This window comes from Hermetia illucens, chromosome 1, assembly GCF_905115235.1.
Source record: "Hermetia illucens chromosome 1, iHerIll2.2.curated.20191125, whole genome shotgun sequence".
Taxonomy (NCBI): domain Eukaryota; kingdom Metazoa; phylum Arthropoda; class Insecta; order Diptera; family Stratiomyidae; genus Hermetia; species Hermetia illucens.
In genome coordinates this window covers 84,272,440-84,291,188 of record NC_051849.1, presented here as the reverse complement: position 1 = coordinate 84,291,188, position 18,749 = coordinate 84,272,440, and the positions used below count along the sequence as shown (strand labels likewise).

At 41.7% G+C, this 18,749-nt stretch overlaps 1 pseudogene; it reads left to right on the top strand.

Annotated features, from left to right (window-relative positions):
* Positions 1-1,037: 1,037 nt before the first annotated feature.
* Positions 1,038-18,305, top strand: LOC119653982 (annotated as a pseudogene).
* Positions 18,306-18,749: the final 444 nt, after the last annotated feature.

Below are 18,749 nucleotides of genomic sequence, written 5' to 3'. Positions count from 1 at the left end.
GTCTTTTGTTTGACAAAGAAAATTAATCAATTCGCCAAGCTTGCAGCGATTTATCACGAAATGCTCCATAATGTTTGCCATTGCCTCCTGCTCTATGTGTTCTGCTTTCGTTTCCATCTTCCTGCCTAGAGCGACTTCAATTGCGGTATCATGAATGCTTGTTATCTGCGAATACGTTCCGAAGGATTGTAATTAATCTCCCAATACGAGATACAGATGGATGGTATGGCTGATTTTGCCTGAGAATTATGGTTATCAGCATTCCGCTGCAAGTAGTTCAACCCCGCTAGTGGGGAGCAAGTGTGAGAATCTGGCAAATTCTACTAAAGTCAGCAATTTGTCTGAAGGCGCATAACTTGATTTTAATGAGGAAGATCCAACGATATTTCGATTTCTGCTGTGCGAAAACAGTGCTATGCTGCATAATGTATTGTCCCAGAAAAATCCATTGCGAATCAAGTGTAATGAACATTGAAGCATACATGGGAGTGGCAGATGCTCTTAAGGGATGGCCTTAAGTGGTCCCGAGGTGCTTTCTGTTATCACTCACGTCGATGTGTTCAAGTTTGCCGCTTGACTAACTAGCATTTGAACTAGAGCACGGGTTGTTGACACTTATGCTCCTTGCATAATATCATGACAATCGTATTTATGTATGTACCTACATACATATATACATAGGGAGGATGCTGTCGAACGCGAAAAAATATTTCAGGGTGAGAATATCAAACTTTATGTATGCGCATTTCACACTGGTAATGTCGTCCCAAACGTTCGAATCCAAATAGTAAACCCCGGGCAATGAAGTTCCTACTCTGGTTTTTAACGTATCGTGAAAAACAAAGCCTAAGTCAATTCGATGTCCGTCTGTCACGAAATTCGATGAAAATGAGTGATCTATGCAATCCATATTTTGTATTGAGTTTAAGGGGCCCCGAACACATACATCTGAAAAGGGTGTGGACTTTGAATTAGAACTTTTGGAAACTAAACTTGCCTTTGAAATCCGACAAAATGTACGGGAGTGAGGGTTCAAAATGTGTGTCCATAAAACTGAAAAAGATCTTGAAAAGCAAAACAAATCGCAACAGCAAATAGGTATATGAAAGTTAGGCTTCAAAATATATCTTCTACTGATACCTGCTAAAATTATTAATGGTGTTTTTCTATATTTTGAAGTTTACCTAATAACTCTCCTTAAGTTCATTTTAGACGTAAGCCGCGTCGGGAGTATAAACGCGATGGGCAGTGAGCGTGAACCGCAGATTCAGCCTTAGTGGCTTATCATCGTGATGCTGGCATTTAAAGGGGCAGTCTTGTATCTTATTTTCAAAAAACTGTTTTTCAAAATCATGTTTTTCTTATAGTATATACCAATAGAAATAGTGCACCAAAATTAATATATACTACCAAACCCTGTCTCCACCCCCACATGGTGACCGATGGGAGCTCTTTCTTAACGAAAAGCTGCAGACGGAGAAGGATGAAGGCGAGTTTCCCGTGCCTAAAACGGGGCAAATTGTACCAACTGGTCCTCCAGGTTGGGGGCTGGGTAGGGCTAACAACTCTACATGGAAAACAACATGTTGCGAAGCCACAAAACGAACCTCAGACTGGATTGACTACACAACGACGAACCCGGCAATATATAGGGGTGATGTAACAGTGTTGCAGGAGATGCGTTGGACAGGGACCGGTTTGTGGAGAAGAGCCACTACATCATATATTATAGCAGTTATGCAGTAAACCATGCGCTCGGAGTAGATTCCACGAAGCGGTAGAACGAACCCTCGCAGTCTGTCCCGGATACTTCGAGATTTCAACAGTCAAGTAGAGATGGAGCCCGTTTTCTGGCAATAGGTCGGCTCCCATAGCTTACATAGGGATACCATAATGGACTGTCGATTATTCAGTTAGCAGTATCGCACGAAATGGTTCCTCGAAGTTCCTGGTTTGCGCGGAAAATGGTCTACAAACGAATTTTCATCCTCCCCAGACAGCACATTTTCAACCAAATTGACTACGTGTTGATCGAACGCCGCCACCTCTCAGCCTTGATGAATGTCAAAATATTTTGGAGGTGGGGGGGGGGGGGTGGTGGTGCAATATAGATTCGGATCACTATCTCGTTGGCATGGTGCTCCGAGCTCGAATAACAGCACCACCCAGAATCCCCTCTGACAATCAGGTGGGAGTTAGCACTGAAGCCATCCACAAAACAGCGGGAAATGGATACCGCAATAACCGCAGTCAACAGAGATCCTGGGCAAGAAGCATCAATAAATGATCTTCGCAATCACCTGAAGAACGTTGTCATAAATACGGCCACAAGCATACTTGGCCCCAGCCGCAAAAAGAGTCGGAATGGCTAGTTTGACGATAAATGTCAGCTAGCAACGGAACGGAAGAAAGCTGCATACCGAGTAATGTTGCATTCTTAAAGAACGTGGGCACGCAGGGAGACTTATCACGAACTCCGTTGGGGGGAGAAGCGACTTCACAAACGGAAAAGGAAAAGGAGAACCAACAAGTCTGTGAACTAGCAAAGTAGAGGGAGCAACGCACCAGGCGCGCAAGTTTTACCAACAAGTCAGCAGGATGAAGCCTTATACACCTCGATACTAATCCTACCGAAACAAAGAGGGAAATCTGATTTTCGACAGAATGGGCATATTTGAGCGATGGGTTGAGTACTTTAATGAACTACTGAACAACCTGAACATAGGCGAATTGGAGGTCCCGCCAACTGAAGACGACGGACTAATACTGCCAGCACCAAGCATAGAAGAAACAGTTCGTGCAATTCATCGGCTTAAAAATCATAAGTCGCCAGAAGCCGATGGAATTACAGCCGAATTGATTAAATATGGAAGCGACCAATTACAGCAAGGGGTTCATCAACTTGTGCTCAAGGTATGGGACAGCGAATCAATGCCTGACGACGAGGGAGATATCACATAGTGCAGCAATTATAGGGGTATCACGTTGCTGAATACCATCTATAAGATATTCTTCGCTATCTTGCTAGGCCGGATAGACCCATACGTCCAGAACATCATTGGCCCATACCAAAGAGGTTTCACTCCAGGCAAATCAGCAACAGGATCAGATTTTCTCTGTGCGGCAAGCGATGGAAAAACTGTTAGAATATGGACATCAGTTGCACCATCTCTTTATCGACTTTAAAACCGCCTATGATAGCATAGCCAGATTAAAATTGTACGACGATGAAATCCGCGCACGATTGTTGTCTGCCAACAGAGCCTATTTCCGCTAACAAAAACTGTTCCGCTCGAAACGTCTCACCATAGGGTCAAAGCATCTTACTGTACAAGGCAAAGATCGTTCCAAAACAATAATCTTGCAGTTCCTTATTAAGGCCGGTCTAGAGAGGATACTAGTTGTTGCGCTGTTGATGATGATAGTTGGGGACTAATTTACTTCTCTCCACTTTCTGTTTCGTTTTTCATTATGAGGATAAATACATTCCACCTTCAAGAGAAGAACTTTTCAACCTATGCTGTCACAAAATCGCGAATTTTGCAGGATGCCTGCTTTTCGACCCTTTGATTCCCTCTTCCATACAGTCTTTTGAGGTCGAATTCCGAAAACAGGGAATAAAGGGGTACACTTTAAACATATTTATGACATGCACACTTTTTTCACAAATTATGTTTACGTGTTGCGATATTGTTTATTATCGTTCTTCAAATTAGTCTGTCTTTTTTGTTTGTAGTAAATAAAACATAAAATCTGTGCTTGTCACAGAGTCTAGCCCGTCGCCCTAGCCAAAGCCCTAATTTTAGGGCAATTAAAATTTTAATCGAAATCCAACGCAGCGATTACAGGAACTCGAATCAATCGCAAACCGCGCTGGAGCCTATAGTTCTATGGAAATTCAACAACTAAATTATCGAATGTACCAGTGTTAAAAGGAATTTCAAAACGAAATTACTCGGGCCAATTCCAGTTAACAGCACCCTATGTGGCTCATATTTGACAAAAAATGCATCGATAATGAATAGCACCAGATGCAAAATGATATAAAATGAATTCAATCAGATGAACTTAATGAGCACATAATTATCGGATTCTAACCGCAGTTCCTTCAGCTCCCCGCACGGCTTCCCAAGGCGCCCACATTCCTTCTCCATTATTCTACGCCAAGTGCGCTTGGGGCGATCTTGGTAGGGTGGATGCGTAGCCAACAATGTCAATGTCACCCATGCTTAATACGTGACCTATTCATTGCCACTTCTGTCTTTCGATTACATTGCGTACGGGTAGGTATGTTCGTTGACCAAATCGGTTGCAATATTATCAGGCCAACGTACTCCGATGATATATCGCAGAGAAGTGTTCTGAAAGGCTTTGAGCTCTGGAATGGCAGTGCGGGTCGCTGTCCATGTGCAACTCCCATATAGAAACACAGAAAGATCACCAGCACAGAACGGTCTGAACTTGGTCTTGGGGTTGAGGTGACTGTCTTCTACAGACAAGCGCAAATTTAAGCCTATTTTGGGAATTAGTTGCAAAGCAATCACTGAAGATAATCTAATGATTTTTTTTAATTTAATTTGTACATGTTTTGACTTTTTAAAGATAATTTTGGAAAATACCTTTCGTTTTTCTTGTGTCCTTCAAACGTCATGGGCGACTTTGTGGCATCATTTTATCTATCCGAAATCTATTTATTATTTTGAATTTTAGCAAAAATATATATCACTGTATTTTACCCTGTTTTTCAGCTTTCAATGGCTGCAAAAATGGAACAAACTAAAATTTTCAAAAACTGTCTCAGGAAATCATAGCGAGATGTTCACTGCAGAATTCGATAAACATTTCTGGTAAAAATGATGCCCCAATATTTAAAAAAAGTTTGCATACGGGAAAACGCGTTTAGAGATAAACTATGGCATGAAACATGATTGCTGAAACTTACTATTCAGTCTGCAAAGTGAGGGCAGTAGAGTTCATTAAAAAATGTTCTCGGTTGACCGCATTTTCCTTCCTGTGTTGAATCCTGGCCCTTTTTGCGGCTTCAGCAACCTTACGCTGGGAACGGTCAATGCATTTCTCGTCTCCCACTTTCAAAATATGGGAAAAAAAACGATTTGCTGAAACCACGACGGTGGCATTTTATCGCCGGAACCACGCTTCCTTGATATAAAAATTGATCAACGCTGTCTACTTATTAATGGAGATTGGGAGAGGGTGATGATCTGTCCGACTGAGACCCTTGGATTTGTTGGTGTTTATTTTCAGTCCAAAATGTGATGCTTATTTATTAAATGCCTCTGTTTTCTTTTAATTCCATCCACCGCTATTATTTGTGTTTTGCTGAAGCTACAAAATGGAGATACGCAATTTGTTTCTAGAGCCAGCACAGATGCGCTGACGCTCTTCAACATAAATTGGCATTCCAATTTCTGTACTTCTGAGTCAAATCACTGTCAAAGCTGAATTAAAGGACTTGTTTTCACAGTTTGCCCTTACCGAGATGCTGTCACCGCCATTGTACAGTGATTCTATTATAATACTTATCTGAAAGTGGTTTTGAGAAGTAGCAGTTTCATAGCGCGGTTCGCCATTGTCACTACCACGGACAGTGATAGTGCCTGTTTCATTGGAATCAATCGTGAACTCTGTTTTATTTAGATTCAATCTGAGACCATGTTATGAAACGTCAGAAAAACATCCCCTGCATAGAGTATTTTTTATTGTGTTGGACTTTGGATGTTCCATGTGACAGTGGCCAACCGCACTGCGTGCATTTCGTCAATAGTCCTGTAGTTCTTGTCATCCCCAGTTTGGTTCATGGTTATTCCAACGATTCCGTGAATACTGTTGTCAAGAATGCCTATAGAAATCTTCAGGATGTGGAACAGCAACCGTATCGGGCGGAAGTTTTAACATTCTAGTGGACTGCCTTATTTTTCATATTAAATAGACCTTTCATGTTTTCTTACTAGCCAGATGGCATTGTGTCCTTCCCAATAGCGCGATTGAAGAACTCATCAAGCCAGAGTACTAGATCCTGGATGTTGACTCCCCTGAACTCAGCTACGATGTTGTCATGTCCTGTTGCTCTGCTCGATTTCATTTATTTCATTGTTTCATCAACGCTTGTGACACTGATATTAGAAATTGCTGGCTATGGCCAATAAAAGTGCTCGCAATAACGATATAGTCAACGGTAGGCACGTTACAGGGCTTTGTTTCAAGTAGTCGCTAAGGCATTGGCAGCACTGTATTCAATACGTCAGCTACCAAAGCTCGGAAGGTTTTTAGTCATTTCAAATTAACGTTCTAGTCGTATGTCGTGCTTTTGACGCCACACTAAGGAGTTTTTTACAAGACGTAAATACTCATGTGCCAAGTTTCTCCATCTTACCTAGTTAAGAAACCCACATTTAGCTCACAGACAAGGATTAATGCATTATAGCTGGGACCAATTTGCATTTGTCGTAACCTTTAGTAACCAATGTCAATATGGAAAATGATACTGGAAAGTTTGGTGGAAATCCTACTTAATATACATAGTAGGATAGAAAGTTATAATAACTAAAACTGCCATTGAGACGGCATAAATTTAGTGCAAGCTTAAACAACAAGCCGAACTTTCAGTTTTCGACTTGTTATTGATCTACAAACCGAAAATCAGCAGACTTTGGGTCTTACTTGAGAGAGGAGAGATTAAATTGATGTTACATATAATATGTTCGCCATCTTGTCTCCCAAGATATCGATCGGCGACATTCCCGAGATGATGAAATCCGCATCATCTGAGCAGGTCTGGAGAAATACCCTCTTCAGTTTATATGCATAACATAAAACATGCAGCGCTGTTCCCCAAACTGGGACTGCCAATAGTAAAGCAAAACTTACCGCTGTGCTTATATGCAGCCTGTAAATGTGGTCCGACCCTCTAACATTCGGAATCATTCTTGCTAAAACCATACTGGTGTTGGATGCTTTTTCAATAGGATCCCCTACGTGCTGCTTAAAATTGAGTTTTTCATCGCCAATTTTAATGCGAGTGTACAGTACCTAGCGATGACGGTCGGTCCCGCGCTTTTCGCAGCAAGTACCAGAAACCTGCTATCGAAACAAACCATGACAGACCTAATTGACTTGCATGAGTACACATCAATATCTTTGAGATTCTTTGCGACAACAATCGTAAATCACCACCGTTGCTTTCTCCGGAACTGGAAGATAAAATACACCTTTGTGAATGATGTTCCATAGCAGTGTGTCCAATTAAAAGCCGTGTCGGACACTCACGAAGACAACATATTCCTGAGGTCCGTCATTGGTGTCATATCAGACCCTTCGTTTTTGCAAGCAGCCATCGCAATAGTAGCTGGATAGGCACCAATTGCCCTCAGGAACCATAGATGGCTATAATTGGACGAACTGAATGCATTTCTCACGTCTAGGTTACTAGGGACAACCCAATGAACACGTCCTGTCTGGACTTCATGCCGAGCTTAAGAACCGCCCAGGCGGGGATCTTCGTTGTTACCTATTCTGCTGAAGATCTCTAACAGCTCATCTGTTACTGAAGGAATTGCCGCTACATTCAGAGATCGCTGAGAGGTTAGATTTTACCCAAGCTGGATTTTTTTCAGCTCAAACATGAGATCGCTTTTCTGGGACCGTTGCCGACATTTCCACCTCGATCGTTTAAGTTGAGGTCAGCTTTGACCTTTTTTAGTATCTTTGCTTAAATAAGATTGCGTGGGCTGGAGATGACAATTCCCTCCGGGTGAATTCGTACCATTGTTATTTTTTCACCTCTTTGTGAGTGTGAGAACCAAGGTTCATTCTCCATTTTCATTCCTTTGGGTTTCTATTTATTTGCTGACGACTGCCGTGGGTGCAGAAGCTTCCTCCCTCCATCCATCGCGTTTTTCTAGTGGCTAATGTAGGCCTGGTCAGTCCCAAGACGATCATCAGCACTTTTTTGTTTGATGGCAGAATAGTGTCACTTGAGTCGCTTGTGACACTGTAAGAATGGCAGATTTCGGCTTTTGCTCGGGTTTTCTTTCATATCATCATAATTAACGGCCCAACAAACACTATCTCCTCTAGGCCTGCCGCAGTAACTGCAGATATCTTGGCTTCGCGAGGAAGTCCACCATTCCGATATTCCTGAAAATTGTCTAGTGTTCCGTCCTACGCCATCGCTCCCTCTGAGGCTGTGTCTGCCATGCTTTTGTTTTCTATCATGGATATTTCCCAGACGGTTTATGTTGTGTCATTGTTACACTTACGGATTAAGTGACTCTATTGGCCAGATTTTGTGCACAAGCGGATCGATGTAATATCGCTTATAAATTTCGACTTAGGAGTCGTCCATCTTCCGGTAGAGGGCCTAAAATTCTTCGGAGGATACTTCTCTCGGATGCGGTAATTTTCCTTACTAAGAACTCTCCAAAGAATACATGAGGACTGACACAGTAAGAATTTCGATATGGTGAAACGTTTCGAGTCTTACCGAATTTTGTAAGCTAAAGCAGACTATGTTGGCTGCCAACAACCGTGCGCGAATTTCATCATCATAGTTATTCTCGGTTGGAATTTCCGAAGCTAGGTAGGAGAAATTATCAACGGCCTCAAAGTTGTAGTCTCCCATGTACACACTGTCTTCTGGGATTAACTTCTTTCATCTGTACATACAGATGCATGCGAGAAAGGTAATCTTCAGGATACCCGAAGGTACCTTTCCAGGCGGTACGCCGAATTACTGATACCAAGGGACAACATGACCACGAAATTTTACTTCGATAAGAATTTATGTTGGAGTAATAAGGCGACAAAAAATAGAGCGTGTCTGTGACATGCGGCTTAAACTAAACCAACTTTGTAGCTGATTGCTTGGTACATTGCGGATCCCTCATAGCAGCGGGAGCGGACGCCAGGGTTATTGGTCCAACGAAAATGTGCATGGAACCAATGGGTAAGCACTCTGGTATATTACAGCCGGAAATATACGCCGTCGACAGATGTGCCCCCTTTAATCTCTAAAGGAACTACAGGGACAGAATATTGCTATTTTGACTGACAGCCAAGTGGCGATCAAAACACTAAGGTCCAACCAGGTAAACTCTAAACTGATATGGGAATGCCTTAAGACACTCAATACTCTCAATTCGAACAATAAAGTCTGGATACTGTATGTTCCAGGCCATGTTGGGTTGGAAGGCAATGAGGCAGCAGACGAACTGGCCAAGAAGGGAGCAGGAACGAATCTACCCGCAATCCTTCTGTGGAATCGAAAACAGGTTTATGACTATGACATTGAAAAATTAAGAAGAACGGCTGAGAGAACTATACTTGGCGATCCTACCAGGAATGGAAAAGTCGTGGGTGTTTATTAGGGGATGCGAACCGATGTGAATACAGGACTGTTTAAGCCTCACTAAGAATAACTTCTATATTGTAATGAGAATACTCACTAGTTACTGCTGACTAAACTATCACCTGGGGCAGCTGGGGATATCTACACTGCCTGCAGGTTCTGTGCGGAGTGGGTTGAAAAGTCTATACAAGTTCTGGAACAGCGTCTGGCACTTGTGCAAAGTAGATCGTGGCACCTGGAAGAGTACTTAATACTAAATGCCAAGATGAAATACTTGGAGGTAGGGAATATATTAAAATACCTATAGGCTTACTTGACATACTACAATTAATAAATACACTATAAACAGTAAAAGCGGCCCAATGGTCCTTTAAGGACGCAATGCAATTCCCCCTTAACAGAATAATAGTAATAAGGTAGGTTGTACATCTCGGGTTTTTCTTCCCATTATCGTCAGCATAGGGCAGTAGTTAGGTGGACTTTAGAAACATGTTGCCTTTTTCATTTACATCTGTATCGCAAATCGCTTTTTCCGGGGCCAGGTTAAATACAATTTATCATAGGGCAACCTCCTCTGCTGATTTTATCTGGCCTCGCACACTGGTCAGGGTTAGCCTGATCGGTCTGATACTGAATGATCTTATCCTGAGGGCAGTTTTACCAGGCTATGCTACGATATGCAGCCTTGAGGTCAATGAAAAGATGATGGCCATGTTCCAAACTTTTATCCATCGCTTCCTACTCGGAGAAAATCTGCGCTATTGTTGATTTGCTTGCCTCTTTAGTATGGGTCGATGATGTACTGGGCGTATGGGGCTACCCGGCTTAGTAAGATACCCGAGAATATCTGCTCAGCAACGTAATACCTCTATAATTATGCACTGCGTGTTATTTCCCTTTTCATGTGTGGAACAAATAATACCTCCTTGCCAGTCATTAGGCATTAATTTGCTGCACCACAACTTGAGCATCAGTTGACGAACCACTTGATGTAGTTGGTTGCCTCCATATTTCATGAGTTTAGTTGTAATTCAATCGACTCCTGTCGACTTATGGTTTTTAAGGGTATCTAGGTCTCAAAATACCTTTCATATTGATATCCGTTCTATTAAAGTTAAAAGATAAATTGAGTGGAAATTCAGCTTAAGTTAATCCTAGAATGATAAGGCTGCAGTAATATAGATATAAAGCATACCACCAAGTCTGGTAAAAATCACTGACAAAGTGAGTTCATTCTCTATTTTGTCTGGAATATATAGAACATTTCGGTAGATGATGTGCAGCTTTAACGCTCTTATTTCAAATTATTTCATTCAATGCCTAAATGATACTTCATCGACTTCTGATATCTTCATTTCATTCAGTCTTAATCCCTTTCGGTAGTGGGATCGTCTTATCCGCTTCTGGTATACTGCCCCAAATCTTTTAAGACAATTGTTTTCTGTCCCAGCTTATTAATTTCATTTAGCGCAAGACCAGGTTATTAGATGTATTAGATATATGTATATATATTAGATGTATGTATTAGATGTCATATACCAATTGTAAAACTAAATCACACTTTAATGACAGCAGTTTCATGGCACATTTAGAAAGGCGAAGTTTCTTTAACTGGATATATAAGTTACTTGGTTAGTCAGCGTAAACAGTTAGATATCCACTCATCGAATACATGTATTTCACTTTATATTCTGTTTGATAAAGATGCGGTTTCTGTTCTCCGGCTGCGGGTATGAATGCAAATTAATTCCGCACACTGACTTGGTAACTGGGTTGGGCTCCAGTAATGGAGCATTGCTCCGCTTGCTGCAGCTGTTTTGCCACAATCTGTGGCGACCACTTCAGCAGGTTTGCGTAGGCAGTGGATAAAGTGGACTGAGGAAATGAATCTCTTCATCATCCGCTCCTACTATTCAATAACGGCAATGGCGGATACAAAATCTTACCGCTCTTTTTGCACCAGGGATTCATCGAGCGTTTCCCGCAATTCGCGCATGTAACTGTGCAACGAGTCGCAGACCAGTGCCGCTAAATAACTCGCAGCGACACAATCCCGGCCATCATCAGGAAGTGTGTTTGACTTGAGGTTATCGCGGAAACTGGTAACCGAGAGTCGATGGGGGCGCACTGCAAGCGACAGGCTCTTTGCGTCTCCAGCAAATCTGAGAATTTTATCTCAAATCAATGATGAGATTGAATCCCGGCTGTGTGTTGATATAACGCTGCTGTAACTACCATCACTTGTGTATTGTGGTGCAGTTACGGATGTCAGATTGCACGGTCAGAAGATTCGCTTTTGCGTTATTGGTTTGAGTGACCGAATAAATCCACCGTGGAAAATTCATCTAGAAAGTCGGCGGGATTCACTTAGGCAGGTCATTGCTAGGCTGATTCAGGTCAGGACTGACAGCGCAGTTTTTTTCAGATCCCTCACCGAATCCCAACAGCGTCCAGATCGTACAGTTTCCGGTAACTGAAGCGAAAGATTATTGGGGTGGACTTTTGGGGTTATCCGCCCAGCATGCTGAGTGTTCTGAATGGATGTTATCGAAGAGGAAGTTAAACTGGAGGGGCCCTGTTCTGGATCGGGTGCAGAATTTCTGGTATAAGAAATTTGCCAGCGTACACAGTCGGTTGGCACATAGCATAAATCAGGTCATGAGTCGGCTAGAGGAATTTCCACCTTTCTTCGCTGCGGGAATTACCTACCTTGTCTCAAAAAAAGGATGCGGTGCAGGCCCCCGTGAAGACAAGACCAATTACTTGCTTACCAAACTTCTATAAATTCATAACGTCCTTTATTAGGGCAAGAGTCAATGTGGACCTCGAGACCAACAATATTCTATACGAGGAGCAGAAGGGCTGCCGAGTCGGATCAAGGGGTTCCCAAAAACAACTTATTATCGACTTGGTAGTTGTAGCACAAGCAACTAGAGACCAAAAACTTCTTTAGTTGCTACATCGATTATGACAAGGTTTTTTGGCGACAGTCATGGAAGGGTAGCATACCACCTAATCAGTGCATACATTTGAGTATTCCAACACCTCAAAGCTTATCTGCATACGGAAAGGCATCTTTCAGAGGAGTTCTTTGAGTCCCCTTTGGTTTTGAATGACACTTAACCCATTTCATGGCTACTGAATGATGCTAGAGGCCATGGTTTTGCAATCAAATATGGGCTACGTGCGAACTGACACACTTTATGTGCCTAGATGACATCAAACCGCACCTTAGAATTCTTTTGCGAATAATAGACATGCTCAGCCGTGATATTTGGACGGAATTTGAATTAAACAAGTATCTAATCCAAGCCATCCGTGAAGGTGATCACGAGATGCATGCCAGACATAGCATTGATAACCTCAAATTCGAAGTTATGACCAAGACAGACTTCTACAAATATCTAAGAACTGTAGGGAATCTATGCTCGAGTTGGTGATCTGAAGGATGCTCTGCTGTCCGAAATCCTGCGACGTATAAAGGTGATACTGAAATCGCATCTCTCGGGGAAGAATAAAATAAGCGCATTGAATGTATTTGCTATCCTTTCACTTGCTTATGCACTCGGAATATTGCGTGGAGGGGGACCAATCTGGAAAACGTCCAGCGACGGATATGGACTACTATGTCCAAATTCCGAATGAATCCAAACTCTGCCATGGAGCCGATGAATCTACCTCGTGACATAGGAGGTGGGGGCGTGGTTCACATGGCGACACAACTTCATTCAGGACAGCGTGGTCGCCATTCGAGCTTATAAAAGCACATCATGAAATAGCGGGTAGAGAACAACCAGTGCGTTAGAGACGTTGTACCATCTCATTCTTGGCTGCACTATTATTGCACCGGTGCAATACATCACCAGGCATAACGCTGTTTATGGTTATTCATCAAAACCTTACATATAAGCGTGGGCTGATCATGGAAACATGTCCGGTTTACCGATATGAGCTGCAGGTAGTACTTGATAGTTCTGCTTGCCGCATGCGTTGGGACCGGCAAGTTCTGACTGGTCGCCATACTCCACACAACAAGCCTGACGTACTGCTAGTTGACAAGACGGGTCGCTCCGTGTGTATTATTGATGTTGCTATCCCCATAATAGCAACATTGAACGGAAATACATGGAGAAGAAGGCTCGGAAAATCAAAAAAATTTGGTATCTGGAGCGGGTGGTTATAGTTCCCATAATATTGTCGGCTATATTGTACCTAAATCCCTTACGGCTTCCCTTGATGTCCTGGGACTCTTACACTGTTTGGTTCAAACCATGCAACTTCCGTACGTCCTCGATGCTGCGGGGAGTTCTCGACGGATCCTCCAATTGACCTACCACCGGCCACCACCACCAGCGTCACTTTATAATTTATAAGTTAAGTTGGTAAGATCGTCCGAGCCTAAATGTTTGGCAATTTGTGCTAGTATTAGGTAAAATCCGGCACCTGCCGAAATTGTGACAACTCGGAATATAATAATCGTTGGCGCATCATATTGAATCAGGGCCTTGAAATATGTTAGAGCACATCCTTCAAGACCATGGCGGTACACTACAGGATTTCAGTACCCTGTAGGAGGCAACGGGGTCAACATTGAGATTATTACCCTGATTTGACTCAGGTATTCATATACAGCTAAGCCGTTTGGTATCCAATGTCAGTGAGATTTGAGCTGCGACCTTCCGTACGACAACCTAGTACTCTAACCACTGAGCTATCCGGACACTGTATGAATACTTGCAAATAATTAATAGACCAAACATCCTCTGTAGTAATAGCTCAGAACTATAATATTCCAGTGTTTCTATGTTTTCAACTCATCGGTTTTTCCGCGGAGCTATTATAAGTTTTTTTTTGCATAGCACAATTAATGATAAAGGCGTCCTTCCTTCTTTTCCTTCCTCCTTTTTAAGGTTTTGTGCAAACACAAAACCTTATTAAAATCGGTTTACTGTCTGTCTGTCTGTCTGTCTGTCTGTCCGTCACACGCATTTTTCTCGGAGACGGTTATAGCGATTGACACCAAATTTGGTAGAAAGGTGGGAACTGTGAACGCTCACGCATGCAGTGAATTACATCCTTTTACGTCGAATTTAAGGGGGGTCCCCATACATGCAAAAGGGGGGTGTAAAATTTTTTTTCATCAAATATAGTCATGTGGGGTATCAAATGAAAGGTCTCGATTAGTACTTTTCAAAGCCGTTTTCAGTTTTGACATTCGTTGGAAGGGTGGGGAGCGCGGGGGGTTGAAAGTGATCACTTCTTTAAGGGGGCCATTCTCAGAACTACCAAACCGAAAAATATGAAAAAAATCAAGAGGCTGCCACTATATAGTGCCTGGGCTCCGAAATACCTTCCATGCCGATATCTGTTTAAATAAAGTTAATAATAGTATATTACTATAATTTTTTGTAATTGGCTAGAAACCCCCCGTAAGTTCATCCTAGTACCATGAAATTTTGCAGTGATATAGGCTATAATATAGAGCATGATCTTACCATGTTTGGTAGAAATCGCACTATTACTAACAAAGTTATAATACCTCAAATTTGTTGCTTCTTTGAAAATTGAAGACTATGAATGTCAATATCACCCGAAAGTGGATACTCTCACATAATATATGGATATATTACGTGCTACGTACAAAGGAATACACAAAACCTTTCGTACCTGAAACGTTTAGCTTCCGGTTTCCCCGACTTGTTTGTTTTCCTAAATTTTCCGACCGTTACCCTAAGGTATAGTATTTCGAAATAGACGCTCTGTATTTATAACTATTCCGGCAGATTATAACTGAGTCAATATTTATGTGTAATATCAATTTAACTTCAGCTTCGACCACATTTCCAAATTTAACGTAGAAAACTAGGAGAGAATCCAGCCTTGCTAATGGATCGTGTGACGCCAAGTACGGCGGTCGCTGATAACAACATAGTCCCCGCTCGACCGGGAAATTGATAACCGCCATATTGAGTTAAGTTATTACAATAAATACATATGTTGCTATACAGAGATATATTTGATGGCTCGAATTGTCAGATGTCACAAATGAATATTACAAGCAGTATACAATAAAGCATATCCAGGATACTTAACCTCGATCCTTTTTCGCTGAAACCTACCTCGAACTGCTTAGTTCAGCTATTTGCTTTCAAGAGCATAATAAACCTGAATTTTAGAACACCTTGTCGCGGCCCTGAGGACAACCTCAATTTATTGCCGGCATGAACTTTGTTATAAAATTCCCATCAAAATCCGCATTTGCACCCCAACGCCCCACGTACATTCTCATTTCTCCCATCTGACTTTGCTCCAATGTACTCTATCATTGCGGAAATTATCCATTAAACTGGATATACGCCTCAGATCCTATCGTGACCCATATTATTACAATCGTCTGGGCTGAGTCCTGTGTGAAATGTAAGCCGATGCTGTATTTTTCCTTTCGCCCCTTCCATCTTTCTTAACTATTTTTTCCCTTCTACTCAAACTTGCTCCGGCACCCGTTTAAGTTTAGAGCTCTTCTTAAATATTTACCATCAAGTAAATTGCTAACCCGCTGTCAACAAAATTATGCAAGTAATGGCTAGCTAAGTTGTCCTGAAAATAACTTTCCCAGGTTTTTGTCGAGAAGAGAGGGTACACGAGAGTTATCGGACCGAAGATTATGGATTTGGTGAGTGGTGTTGGCATTTGAGGTGATTACTTGGAATTATTTAGTTGCATTAATTTCTGTTAATTGTGAGTATGATTATTGTCATAATTATTTAGATACATATATGAGCTTCCCGTTTTAGCTCAGATGAAGTTGGTTAAATATTTCTCAAGGAATTACGTTATGTTATAATCAGGCATAAATTTTAGGATACAAATATTGCAAAATTGTTTGAAAAGTCCAGAGTTCTTCCGCAACTAAACATTTTAAATGAAAACACGCCTTGATTTGAAAGGATCAACAAAGTTGGACTAATTCGTATTAATAATTTTGAATCCTAGTATTACTGCCTTCACTGCATCTCCCCCTTTATTTTAGGTGACTAGTACATTGAAGCCTCTGTAATTGAAAAGTAGTGGCCATTTCTGATTTCTCAGATCCCGTGAAATTCCTTTCATGCCACTCACCCAGTATTTTTTTTCAAAACGCTTTCACAGTTTTACTTTTGTTCAAATTTTGCATTTGACATTAAAAACGCCTTCTAATACCTATGTGGTTCTACATTTTATTTCAGGGAAAACCGAGTATGAAATTTCCTTCATCAGCTCGATCGTTATAATGAGAGTACCAAGACCTCTCAAATTGCATGTCTCGAGTTCGTCGGTACTCATTATCAGTTCATACCTCCTCCCGAACAAAACCCATTAGGTGAGACTATCTAACTCGGTAAATCTAGGATTATTCCATGGCTTGAAGTTAGAACGAAATCACTCAATAGGCTCGCCTCACAATTAGGCAACAACAAACAAATCGAAAATGGCGAAGCTCAGCGTTTCATGTGTAGGAATGTCTATGCATTTGTAATGCAATATATTTAAGTGAACTGGCTCCATTTGTACAATGTTTTTAGTGTATATACGTTATTTACTTTCATAAAAAACAACCAGACGAACACAAAAACAGCCCGAAAAAAAGATGGCAACTGTGAACGCTCACGCATACAGTGGGTTACATAATTTTACATCGAATTTAAGAAGGTGTACATTTTTTTCTTCATCTGGGGTATCAAATGAAACGTCTCAGTTAGTACTTTCCAAAGCCCATCTTAGTGTTGACATTTGTTGGAAAGGTGCGGAGCGCGAGGGTCGAAAGTGATCATTTCTTTAACGGACCCATTCTCACATACTCCACCGAAGTATCTAAAAAAAAATCAAGAAGCTGCGACTATATGGTGCCTAGGCTCCGAAGTACCCGTCATACCGATATCTGTTCAAATAAAGTTAATAATAGTGTATCTGTTCAAATAAAGTTAATAATAGTGTATTAGTATAATTTTTAGTAATTGGCTGCAAAATCGTCCTTAAGTTCATCCTAGCACCACCAAATTTTCAATAATGTAAGCTATATCATAAAGCATGTTTGGTGGAAATCGCACTATTACTGACAAAGTGTAATGATCGGGGTTTCGCGACGGGGGTGGAATCTCAGCCGCCTCATTCTGTATCAATTTGCTCAAATGCTTTCCATAATGTACAATTACCCTAATATTGGCCGTAGATTGCGCATTATTGAATGCATTTGAGCGAATTAACCTCTCGGAGTTCAACAAAGTTCAAGGCGAGCGTAGCGGTCCCCATGAACCGGTTCTTGTTGGAAAAACTGGGCTTGCCGGTGAGATAGAAGAAAGGTTTGGATTGACACCGGAGACAGCCATGAAGACGGGAGGTAACCATCGGGGATTTTTCGCTAGAGCATCTGGTGGTATCGAACAGCCCCTGTTCTGACTTTTGAAGCCGATCTTTCCAACATCGACACAGCCAGGGGTGTAAAGGGGTACGTTGGAGCAGACCAAGTTGCTGATTGTTTTAAAGGTGCCGATAAAGTTTTTATCTCAGAGGGCGTGCCACGTAAACCTGGAAGGACTCGAGATGATTTGTTCAACACTAATGCTGGTGTCGTTCGCGATTTGACTTCGGCCATTGTTCAAAGGCTTTAATTGTGATTATTACAAATCCTGAGAACTCGTGTGTACCACTTGCCGCAGAACTTTTAAAATTCAAAGGAAAGTACTATCCCCTACGTCTCCTCGGTGTTTCAACTTTGGATATTGTCCGTTCTCGTAAATTCATTTCTGATTCATGTAAAGTTGATGTGAATACCGTTGATATTCCGGTGATCGGTGGACATTCTGGTGTTACAATCATTCCGGTGATATCACAATGCAAACCAAAAGTGTCATTTTCGCAGCCCGATCACAGTGCGCATCCAAGAAGGTGTGAAGGTTAAGGCTGGAGTGAGAAAAGGACTGAAACGATTTTGATTTGTACCCGTTCCGTGGACAGCGAGTGATTTAAGAGGTTTTGGTTAAGAGTTCATTGTTTCATTGCTAACGCAACGCGAAGTGCGAAGCAACCACGAACTCCCAAAGTGCTTTTGAAAGGAAAATTCGGTCGAGTTTTGGTATCTCGAAGAAAATGAAGTAGTAGATTACATAATCGTATTTTAATGGTCTAAATATTTTTAATAAATACACACCACGCCGAGCTCGGAGTGAATCAACGTGTAAGTATTATTTTTTTTTTGCTCGCCGCGCGTCAATAAATATCTCAGGAAGAAGAAACTATGATCAGCGCACTCGGGTCCGCAGATTTACAACACCACACGCGCGGTCGAGCCGTTTTTTTAAGGTTTTGTATGAAACAAAACCTTATTAGAATCGAGACGGTGTCT